Source organism: Aulonocara sp. 'chitande type north' Nkhata Bay, linkage group LG20, assembly GCF_057382095.1.
Source record: "Aulonocara sp. 'chitande type north' Nkhata Bay isolate Kocher_YH1m ecotype deep benthic linkage group LG20, A_spYH_male_GT1.1, whole genome shotgun sequence".
NCBI classification, from domain to species: domain Eukaryota; kingdom Metazoa; phylum Chordata; class Actinopteri; order Cichliformes; family Cichlidae; genus Aulonocara; species Aulonocara sp. 'chitande type north' Nkhata Bay.
In genome coordinates this window covers 17,154,438-17,166,526 of record NC_141363.1, presented here as the reverse complement: position 1 = coordinate 17,166,526, position 12,089 = coordinate 17,154,438, and the positions used below count along the sequence as shown (strand labels likewise).

At 41.3% G+C, this 12,089-nt stretch overlaps 1 long non-coding RNA gene across 1 annotated transcript in view; it reads left to right on the top strand.

Annotated features, from left to right (window-relative positions):
* The window catches only part of LOC147305382 (uncharacterized), a 30,459-nt gene extending 19,225 nt beyond the window's left edge, over nt 1-11,234 (top strand). Inside the window, exon 3 of the long non-coding RNA XR_015126632.1 lies at nt 10,591-11,234. This is a non-coding gene — a long non-coding RNA (uncharacterized LOC147305382). The remainder of the gene's footprint in view (nt 1-10,590) is intronic.
* The last annotated feature ends 855 nt before the right edge of the window (nt 11,235-12,089 follow it).

Here is a 12,089-nt window from a genome sequence, read left to right as displayed (position 1 = left end):
TGTGAGTGTGCTGCACTGCAAAAATAGTAAGTTCACATTAAAGCACTAAAAGCTGAAGAATCTAACATTCCAGCAGTGCATAATTGATGGTAGCAGTTATGGGACATAAGCGGGGTTTATAATCTGTAGTGCCTTTCTTCTAGTATCTGCTGAATGCTCTTAAGATGCAATGCAGAGAGGAAAAGGCAAAACTTTACATGTGGACTGAGCAATGCTACGGGCAACTTTTGCTCATGTTTATTGTGCAGGAGGTAGAGATGGGTGGGTAGGGGTGTTTGTAAAAGACAATTGCATTAACCCGAGTCTAATTTAATGGCTCCCACTAGTATTCTCTTTACATCAAGCGATGCTGCTGACATCACAGCCTGTCTGATGTCCGTTACTGCACGATATGAGGAGAGGGGGTCTGCTCCCTTCAAATGAACACGCAGGATAATTGTTATGCAGTGAAGCTGTGAAGCAGAGGAAGTAATTAAAGGAACAAGGGCACTGTGGTGGTGCTGGTGGTGGACCACATCCCCCTCCTCTGCGTCCCCTCTGCTACTGTTTCTCTCTGCTCGCTGGAGATTACACACATATTTTCACATGCGAGGTCCCCTTATATTGACACCCCTCCTCCCCATGATTACCGCTAGGGTTTACAGTTATCCTGATATTCTAATTACACTCTGTCTGCGTTTATAAGGTCATAACATTTACAATTTTACGACACAATAGTTGTCCGTTGACCAAAAAATTAGAAAAAGGCATTTCTCACTTTAATTGTTTCTTTTGTGGCTATCACTTGTCCCAGAATAAGCACTTTTTTTTTCCTTTAATTATTTCAAAATACATTTGGGTTATTGAACGAACAGCTCCAGTGTCTTTTGTAATGCAACTCCTGCCTGAGAGCACTACCATCCATGTTCCGCAGTATTTCAAAAAATATATTGCCTGGAGAGGCATCTCAGGGAATATAAAGTAGAGTTTCACTGATGTATCTCATAAGGTATATCTCAGAATATAATGCATTCCTGGGCACATTGTTATTTTGATTACTGGTTATGAGAATAGTGAAGGAAGACTGTGGGAAAGAATGGTTTCATGTACTCTAGATTCATTTTTAGAGGAATTCTCATGAAGAAGGACAGGAGGAACTGTTATAGTTCTTAAAACCTGTATAAAATATTTATGAATATGTATCAATCTATTAAAGCTCCTTGGGGCAACAGTTGTTGTGATTTTGGTGCTATGTGCTGTACAATTTAAAGTAAAACTGAATTGAATTTAAAGCTAATTAAGCTAAAGTAAAAAAAAAAAAAAAAAAAAACAGAGACTGCTGTAGTTTGTGCTGGTAATGTGGTGTAGACTTCCATCATGAAGTCTAGTTAACATTTTAATGTTTTAATCATATTGTCAAGAACATGAATTCTTTTCAGTTATATTGATAGTTAGCAATATTGTCAATGTCAGGGCACATTATGAGTAAGCTTAAATCAGTATTAGAGATCCCGCCTTCTTCTTTGTATATCTCCTACAAACAATCACTTGGTAACGGTGGGGCAGAAAAACGGCCTTCTAACAGGAAGACCTTTCTTGAACCAGGTTCATGCAGGGGCAGCCCTCAAATACAACTGATCTCAGGGTGAGTGAAAAGAGAAGACATGAAAGAATACAATAGATTTAACCCTGTGGCTCTTATCTAGTCAAGAGCACAAACATTTTGCATAGACCTTCATTGTCTCCAGAGACTGAATCTTGTCTAGTCTGCACATATCCTCTAGTGCAACTATGAGTTTTGATATTGGTGGTTTGTAGATGTTTGAAACAGGCAGTAATTGAAATCGTAATTTTGACCAAATTTAGGAGAAAATACATTACTTATTGAATAAATTGGCGCCTGCGTGTCTGGTGTCTTAGCGTCAATGATCTACATTAAGTGCAGTAGTTACCCATGCGATTTCTATGTGCATACAGCACGTCTTCTGTCTCAGTGGGGTCTCATGCATCCTTCTCCCTTCAGTCTACCAGAGGAGGAGTGTAATTGGGAGCAGTGTGCTGGAGTGCAGAGTGTCAGGGAGTCAGCAAGCCAGCCTGCCACAGCCGGTGATACAGGACGATAGAAGAGGAAGATTAGTGGAGCAGCCTGCAAGGCAGCAAAAGCAGTGAGTCAGCTGTGGACTGTCCGCTGGTAAAATGACCATGTCAGTCAGGGAGTCCGTCAGTCAAGCAAGCAGAGCGCAGAGTCTGGCCTCTCTTCCCTCCTGTAAGTACACATACATCTAAAAGGAGGAGAGTGCGGCGTCGGGACAAGGCTACTTAGCATTCCCCTGTCATCACCTCACTGCTCAGAACTTCTGTTATTGAAGAGGAAGGAAAAAAGAGCAAGGTAGGGGACAGAAAAGAGAAAGGAAGAAGGCAGTTGTGGTGGCACGAAGGCTACGTTAGAGCCCCAGGAAGGGGTTCAAGCCTAACGAGAAAGCCGAGGAACAAATGATCAATAAACAAAGGAAGAGAAGAAACAAAAGAAGAGAAGAATTGTAAAGAACATGAATTACAAAGAGAGAGAGCCAGTCGCAGAAAGTAAATCTCCCAAACCAATAAAGAGTTATGCGTTGTGATCTGTTCCAACGATCGTTGTGTGCTTTGAGATAATTGCTTCCATTTTGTTGCACAGAGACTATTACAGTATATGATAGCTGGATTACCATCTGTAACAGTGGGCTTTACACACCAGAAGTAGTGCTGTATCAGCAGCAGGGCTACAGTAGAAACTATAGGTTTAGTGAACATCATGAGTGGGTTGTGTATTAGCCTGGGGCTATTGTAGCAGTTATGGTTTCTTTTCAACGAATTCCACTTCGTAGAGTGAAAACTTTTTTTTTCCTGTCGGATCTGGGGGCATCAGCACGGCACCTCAATGGGATGAGATCTCATTGTGAATTTGAAAAGAACAAGTTGAGTGACTCTCTAAAATGATCCTGGTGATTGAAGTGATATTCTGTTTCTAAAATCAGAACAGATAGTCGTCGAGTCCAACTGTTTTTGCTCGAGGCCTTACGTGGGCCTTTTAACAGGCAGAGACCTCCTGCAGAACCAAGATCAGGAAGGAGCAGCTATCTATCATGCCTGCTTGGCCAGTAAAGGAAAAACAAGACCAGACTAGCCCTCTAATCAGCAAGTCTTTATCAGCTGATTATTTAAGACCTTGTATGTGAGGAGCAGGATTTTGACTTCAATTCTGGATTTAAACAGATGCTCTCTCTTTCTAGTCCCTGTCAGTACTCTTGCTGCAGCATTTTGGATTAGCTGAAGACTTTTCAGTGGGTTTTTAGGACTTCCTGATAATAATGAATTACAGTAGTCCAGCCTGGAAGTAATGAATGCATGAACTAGTTTTTCAGCGTCACTCTGAGACAGGATATTTGTAATTTTAGAGATGTTGCGCAAATGGAAGAAAGCAGTCTTACATCTTTGTTTAATATGTGCGTTGAAGGACATATCCTGGTCAAAAATGACTTGAAGGTGGAGTAAAGAACACAGTTGTTTTATATAAACGTAGTGGAGATTAAAGCAGCACAGATTTGTTCCCTTAAACTTTCTTACAGTCTCTATTAGAGTCAGATCGACATTGACATTTATTTAGAGTCCTGTTTTCTTCCACATGATTGTGATCCATACCATTGACTCCTTCAGTGCACTTTGTTGCTCTGTGGCGTCAGTGCCGTGACGTATTGGCCATTGCAATAAAGTATGTGAAGGACATCATTTATGCATTTATGTTTTTCTGTGACACCAGAGACTTGTGATTAACACCGTAGTTTGACGCCCTATAATGAGAACCTATCTGTAGTTTGTGCACTGTATCGTTGCTGAACAGGTTGCTTTTCATTTTTTCTTTATCGTTTTTACTGTTAAGTGGAAAGAATGAATGATGATAGTAAGAATAAACCTAAGCAGTAAAACTGGAAACTGCAAAATCAAATGTCAAAGAAGATCTTTTAGCTAAAAGGAACTGTACAGTTGAAGAGTCAACCTTGTTGAGTCGCTCAATATGAGCAGCCCCTTTTCACATACCTGAGTAGTCCTTATTCATATACTGACACTGATTAGCCCTGCTTTAAATGATGCAGAAGGCTCAAACTTGTAGTTTACTTATGTTCATAATTTAACATGATAGCCAAATTATTCATCTATGACCAACCAATGATTAGAAGACCAATAAAATGTATCAATAGAATGATACACTGTAACTTTCTTTATTCCCACTATGTTGCCTGTAAGTGAAAACCTTATCACTTTAGTTACACCTATCCATCCCGACACACGTCTTCACAGAAACAACCAAGACACTCATCTGCTGCTGATTGTAATCTAGATGGCTCTAACTAGCTCAGGCCCTCTTTTAGTTCCTTTTTGTCCCACGTTAAAACAAGGACACTGTTATGAAGCCTCTCCGTCTCTGTGAGCTTTTCAAGCTTTAAAAGAGTGGGTGTCCCACTGTCTGGCGATAGAAAAGAACACGTCAGCCGGGGCTATCTTTACACCCGAGCGCCCATTCTGACTTTAACTGCATTGGATTTTTTGTTTCACAACAGAGTGTATATCAAGCACGCCTTTGTGGCCCTGCCGCAGCCTGTAATGCATGACTAAAACACCTAAGTGGCAGCGGTGGTTCGTTAAGAAAGGGGGTGGGGTGGGGTGAGGGGGAGTGGGGGTGGGGAGGGGCAGGGGGAGCGTGCTCAGAGTGACAATCAGCCTGCATAGGTAGAGAGAGAGAGAGAGAGAAGAGAGGGGGAGAAAGAAAGGTGAAGACAGAAGGCAGGTCTGCTGCGGTTTGGCAGCCACTGCATATGGATCATGACATCATTCTCCGAACCGGATGACGTCTTCTCCCCCTTAATATCGTTCAAAGAGTTCTTTTAAAAATCAAAAACCTGCTCATTAAATTGTTTTAATTTAACTTCTGGAGCACTCCTCATTCTCCTTATCTGATCTCCTTTTCCTTGAGAAACAGGGGCTTTTCTCTTCATTACTGTCTATCGGAGCCATTTATCTCCTCTGCTTTCCCAAGAAGTTTACTGACAGCCCAGTATGCAGGAATTCTTTATATCTTTACGTTAGTTTATGAGCGTGTAATTACAGATATTGGCTGTCTCCAGCATATTTAGACACCAATTCCATTTAAGTTTTGAAGCTACAGCTCAGCATTTTCTATCGCATAAAATCACACACAGCTACATTGGCAGGAATAAGAGCTTTCCTGTGCTTTTTTTTAATGTGGGTGTGTTTTAATCTCATTACAGTTATTGATGGTGTGCTGCTATAGTGTGGATAGGTCCAAAGGGCAGTAAAACTGTAGTAGACTCACATGTGTGCTATGTGAGGAGATCCAAATAGGGCTCCAACTTTCAGAATATATATTTGGTGAAATTACCAAATAAAATGGCTCATTAAGGACACTTACTGTCTCACCCTTTGCTCTTAAATTTGCATTATATAACTTTTTTCATTTATCAAAGTCTTGTCCTTGTAAATCGACTATAATGTAACTTTAAAAATATACGTTCTTGCCTTTAAGAGCGAGGAGTTAATATTACCATTTTTTTTAAACCATGGCCCGATTATTTACAGCCAACTGACTAACCATATCTCACCTGCTAACATTGTCACTAGCAAAGTCATACTTGAGAAGAAATGCTACTACACCAGAAAATATTAGTCACAATGCTAACTTATATGCAGGGTCAAACTGTATGAATTTTGTCTTAAACATGCAATGGCACAAAGCCAAACAAATGCATAACTAACATTTGTTTTCTACAGTAATATCCAGTATGAGAGCAGAGGGCAGAATAGCTAGTGTCATGTCTAAGTGTGTTTGTTGTCATTATGCTAATGTTCATTATATATACATAATATATCTTTGACATATAACATAGCAGTATAAAAGTGCAGGACAGTCTAATGCTTGTCTCATCACTGTTTTAACCTTGGCTAGCTCATGGCTAGCCCATGCAGTCTGCATCCAAAGTGCATGATGGCAAAAGTTTGTGTAGAGCTCCTTAAATGAAAAGTATTTCACTCCTGCCAAGTCTGAAAACTCACAAAGTCCTCGAAGAGAGGGTTTATTAAGGAAACAGGCTTTAGTCCTATTTGTAAAAAAGGAAATTAAAGTGCTGAAAACAGTCAAATCCTGTTTAAATGTTGTGGTGGTGGGAGGGCCAAAGCGTGAGGATATAATTAAATATATCATCTAAATAGGTATTGATCGTCTTAAGGGTGTTGCCGTTAGATTAAAAGGTTAAGGAATAAAGCGACTTTGAGGATTAAATCATTGTGAGGTAAAATCAAAAGCAGCAGAAGATAAACGCTGCAATAATTACAAAGTATGAGTGCTGCATACACGCTTAATGAAAGAGACATTAAAGATACCAAGCTAAGATGCATTTATTGGCCACAAGCAATCCCGATCATGGTATTTTATCCACTGCAAAGAGAGGTGAGTTTGGAAGACACAAAGGTCTACCAATTGCCCTCACTGTTTATGTCAACGTTGCTCCACAATTTGAACTACAGTATTGAGATAGAATCATCAAAGGCCGTAGCAACCCTGAGACGGTTGATAAAGAAAGAGTCGCGGTGCGGCACCTGAGGCAAGCAGTCGCCACAAGGTCAGGAAACTTTCTTTTTTTTAATCCAATAGACGTGTTTTATCTTCAGGGAGAGAGCGAGGAACCAGCTGAGCAGAGGATAACGGGCCCTGTTATACTCCTGCCTCCCCTTCTGATCAACCAATCAGGCGTGAGAAAAATGCTGAGTCAACCGCTGGGCGCTGCTCACGTCCGAATGCTGCGGAGGAGGGGTCGGTGGTAGAAGAAGAGCCAGCCAGGCAGCCAGGCGGTGTCTGCAGTGGACTGCAGCAGCATTAGCACTGCTAACCTCGTGGCACAGGTCCTTTCATTTTGAGAGGTGCTGACCCACCAGCCCCCAAGTCTTTAAGGGCTGGTCTCTGCTTATGGACTTTTATTTTACATCACATCTCCCATAGAAATTAGGTTTAATTGAAATGTCTAAGCTTAGTTTGATGATATACGTCCCACTTTTCCCTCTGCCTCTAGTCACTAGGTAATTAGAGGGAATTAATACAGCCAGCCACAGAAGATAAAGTTTACAGCCTGACCACAGGTCAACTTGTTTCATTACTATGGTGCGCCTTGCATTAAGCTAATTACCAGCTGGCAAACATCTTCATCAGACATGCACACAGACCTTCATTAGGATGCTTTGTATAAATCTGCTTCATTTAAATGCCGCATTACAGAAGATTATTGTGGTTTTAAGTGGATTTTAATGGCTATTTTGCAACAGTGGCCCTCAGAACCATCAGGGGTTTCACACTGATGTGACAGGAAGTGATGGTCTGACAGGTTTCCTGGCCTCGCCCTCCCACAGTATTGGCGCTTGATGGAGAACCAAGGTCTGGCAGTCAGTCAGCTAGACACCGAAAAAGCAGTAGGACACTGATAGGCAGAACGCATGACATGGTCAGCGAGAGAAGAGACTGATAGAGTGAGGGGAGTGGCTGCGTATGGCAGGTTGTATTAGTGCAGCCCCCAGTGTCAGGCCATACATCTGAAATGAAAATATCATGGTGAGCAAGAGTGACAGAGTCCACAGCGGGACTGGTTTCAAAGTGTCACTCCTCCTGCTGGGGCCTTACTTAGCTGTGGGCAGGCAGCTGCTACGTAACACTACCTGTACTGTGTGAGCCTCCCCAGGGACGCCGTGCACCCCCACTGACCTTCCCACTATGACTCCCTAACTGTCTTTACCGCTCCGTCTCTCCCTCGCTCCTCTGCAGGCGTCCAGCTGTCCCTAACCCTCAACTCCTCCTCCCCTCTGTCTCCAATATAAGGGCAGGAATGCAGCGGACAGCACGGTCCCAGAATAGAAAAATAGCCAGCCTATCTCCAACCATGCAGTCAGCCTCATAGAGGGCACCTACAGTAGCAGCAAGCAAGAGGGCCCACACACACACACACACACACACACTAAGCACTCCGACCGACCCACATATATAAAGTCCACTTCGCTGAGCTCCTGAACTGCTAAACTTATGAATGCTTAACACCTTTACTTATTGTAGTTGTGAACTTGACAGAGCTGTCTTACAGTTTAATGTTGAAAGAGCACTCACCGGTGAAGCCTTCAGCAGGCATCTGAGCGAGGTTAATGATAAAACGCTCTGTTTATAATGATTCTGTTTGATGTCAGATCTGAGTGGAGGTGTGTGGGGTGAAGGAGGGTTGCCTGTTTGATGAGTGTGTGGGCCACAGATTGCAAGAATAAAGCACAGGCAGGAATTCTCTCCTCAATCTACTGAAAATCCTGCTATGAAAAGGATTCAGCGTGCAGCGCTTTCTCCTCTGAAGTTGATAGTTGTGCTTGACCACACAGAGAAGCTTGCCGGGTAGTACTTGGCCTCACCATCCATCCTGTGTGAACATTCTACACAGGCACAGTTCACACTTGCAACACCAGGATCAAATATAGACATGAGAATCAACACAGGATACTCTGTTGGAAGCACAGAGTACGCACACACGTGCACACTGCAGTGCTGCATGTTGCAGAGGTAGAGCAACTGCAGCTCGAGGACAGGTAGAGAATTCAGGCCATGCAGGCTTGTCCTCTCCTCTGTGTGCTACTTCCAGCTTTCTTCCTCCTGTCATTCTCCCTTCTCTCTTCCCCCTCTTTTTTCCTCCTCACTCAAGGATGTGTCCTCCTCATCAATTTGCCGGTCTCATAGGTTGCAAGTTTATTAAATAGATGGAAAGAGAGAGAAAGAAATACTGGACGGACCCTGTCTTTACATCCGCAGCTAGTATTTACACTTTTTTTATGCAATTTGTGTTAGGTTGTTGTATTTCTTATCTTGACAGATTTAATACAGAACTGAAAGTTCACAATTACACGTGTCATTTTTAAGTGCTAAATCCTAGTAGAGCTACACAGAGCAGGCTGTGACTGCTGGACAACATTTTTTTTTATTCAATTTGGCACAAACAGTGAATTTCTTCAGCTGTGGATTTACCCATATTTATTGTTCCAGTATGGCGTTGGTGGGACTGAGTTAGAATAAACTGTGTGTGTTTTCATTGTCACCAGTGGAATAGGAAAGATGACAATTGAGATTTGTTGACAACTAGGAAAACTGTTAAAAGTTTAGTCAGCGTTAGCGTACTCACCCGTTGAGTTTCCCCCACAGTTCAAAATGACCTTCACCAACAAACCCAGTCCTGCCACAAAAGACTCCGGTGAACACCTCACAAATGATGGCTCAGGGCGAAAGCTTGAAGAAAATGCTTTTGAAAATATAAAAATATCTGAATTTATCTGAATTAGTTTATATAGGACCACATGTCTGTGTTCTGGGATTTGAATGAGAAAGGGGTGGGACCGTGTTCAGTACAGAGAAACCGTGGGCAGGCTTAAGGCACTTAAAAATCTCAGCCTATATAAGCTTAGTGTGGAAGGATACCCGATGAGTTACTTGTGGCCGTTCTGTTAGAAAGCTCCAATTGCAGATTAGTGTGGTCTGTTCCAGCTAGTTTGTATCTGATGCTACCAATGCACATATGGTACGCATCTTTTCACATTAGAGTCCAAAACAAAACTTTAGTTTAATAATTTTCAGTACGAGCCATCCTTTCCCATGTCCACTTATGTATCGGATCCTTTGTTAATATAAAAACAGTCTTTAGCAGGTTTGTCATTTCAGTTAAGCCATTGATTATCATATAAGATCAGTCAATTATGAAAAAGTACAGTCCAAACACAACATATATCAATACGTTTCTAGGGCCATGAGTCTGCTTAAAAAGTTTATTTTCTAATGATTAAATGATTAGCTAGGCTAATTGAACCAGGAAATGAGTGAGTTGTTCCAAAGACGAGCAGAGCCATGCAGCAAGACTGCTGAGTACATCATCTTTGTGCCACCACACTGAACAGGCCCAACTATGGGCCAGAACTTAGTGCATAGACGTGAGAACAGTAACGGCTGGTGAGGAGAGACTGGGTGAAATGGAGAGAGGAGGAGATGTTCCACGTGTAAGGCTAGAGGTCAATGTGAGTTAATTTTCCTGCTGTCCTATCCACTGGCTTCATTAGCAGTATTGGCAGTTAGGTGATGAATTCATTGTTTTTTCAAGTTTGTCTGCAACCATTGTTTATATGTGCTCCTCTCTTATCTCTCAGGGCCCCACTTTCTGTTTTTCTCATCTCTTTTTCATCACCCGTCCTACCTGCTATTCCCCTTTCTCTGTCTTACCTTCTGGCTCACTCACTCTCTTCTGTTCTTCATCGTTTTCCCTTGGTCTTTTGCAACCCATACCTTTTTTGTATCATCTGGCTTCTTCTAAGCAGTAACATGCACTCTTTTAAGGGCAACATTTTTTTCTAGCAATCAATGCCTGTTTGCTGATGCATTGTGCTGTTTGGTTTGTTGCAGCTTGTACAAATGTTTTATTACTGCTTATTGACGACACGTGGGTGTGAACAGCGTCATTTCTTATCATTTCCTTTCTCTGGCTTTGTCTCTTTCAGGCATCTTCACTTCTTCCTGTCACCTCTTCTGGACCAGATTCTACCCTAAAATGCTTTGCTAAAGCTGGTAAAATGGAACCAAATCAACTGTTCAATGGATTTGGTCCCCTTCAACCAGCTGTAGCTGTGCATTGATCACCCCAATCCACATTCAGAGTGACAAGAAAAAAACACCCCTGAAAGACTGGAGTTAATTAATCAGAAAACAGCTTTAAATCTAAAACTGAGGTTAGATTGGCTTCTTTATTGGACTAAGATACAAAGCCATTCATGGATAATACACATGATGCACCAGTTACTGCTTGGATTTATCTCAATCATTCAGTTTGCCCAAAAGACACTCAAGTAATTTGCTTAATCTGAGTAAAACAAGGCAGGTAAGTAATTATAGATACTACATCTTGTCAAATTTGTGCTTTTTGATGTGCGCTGCTGTAATTGCGTTGTCCTTTGGAGACTTACTTTATTGTTCTTTCCAGATTTGTCAAAACGTGTGCTTCTTCTAAAGGGTGGCATTGCTGAAAACTTTGAGAAAAGATGCTGTGTACGAAAAGTACTGGTGGAAATACATGCATGTACAGATGTGTCAATGACACCAAAGCAAATGTCTAATCAATAAAGCCTAATCCTAGTGTTTATGTGAAATGCCAAATTGGTCTCTTCTTTCAACGTGTGGACTTACCAGGGAGAGAAGTAAAATGTGTTGTGCTAAGGCTGGAACTAAACTATATAAAATATATATATATACACACAAATACACTGGGCTAAAAAATTTGGGTCAGAATAACACTGACACAGTATTGGTATAACTGCTTAGTACCAGTTATCAAATGTTAGTGTGGGCTTTATATGCTGAATGTCATCTTACCTGGTCTGATTGGGTTGGATGTCCCATCTGAGCAGCACTCAAAGGAAAACTATGTTTTTTGAAGAACTCCAGTGATTAGACCTGATCCAAAATAGATCCCAAACAGAATAAGGTTAAAGTTAGACCTATACAAAAACCTTGACGCCATGCTTTGGAGAAAGATAACATTTAAGATGACATTTAGAAAAAAAAGCACCTCAAAAAAAATTTTTCACACACCAAAGATTACATTTTCTGTATAGCAAGAATAATAATAAATAACAATATAGGAAGTGATGCACCTGGACGTGCTTATACGTCAAGTTAATATTAAGTTAATATTAATTACGTTGAGTCCTTGATCTTGTAACAACCTTTAATCACGATTTAATCACAAAAGACACGTCAGTCCATTATGTCCATTTCACTCTGTCTCTCCAAAGCGTGAAATGAACACTCATGCAGAAGTTGCAGTACCAGCATTGGGGAGAAGATATATTTCCAATAAGTCTAAGAAATTGCTAGTGACCAAAGAAGCTATGAATTAAATTCCAGGGTACTATGCCAGAAAGGATTAACCTAGGTGGCTGATGTGTATTTTCATTTAAATGTGTTAGCAATATCTGTTTAAACACCTTCCAATGATTGGTTG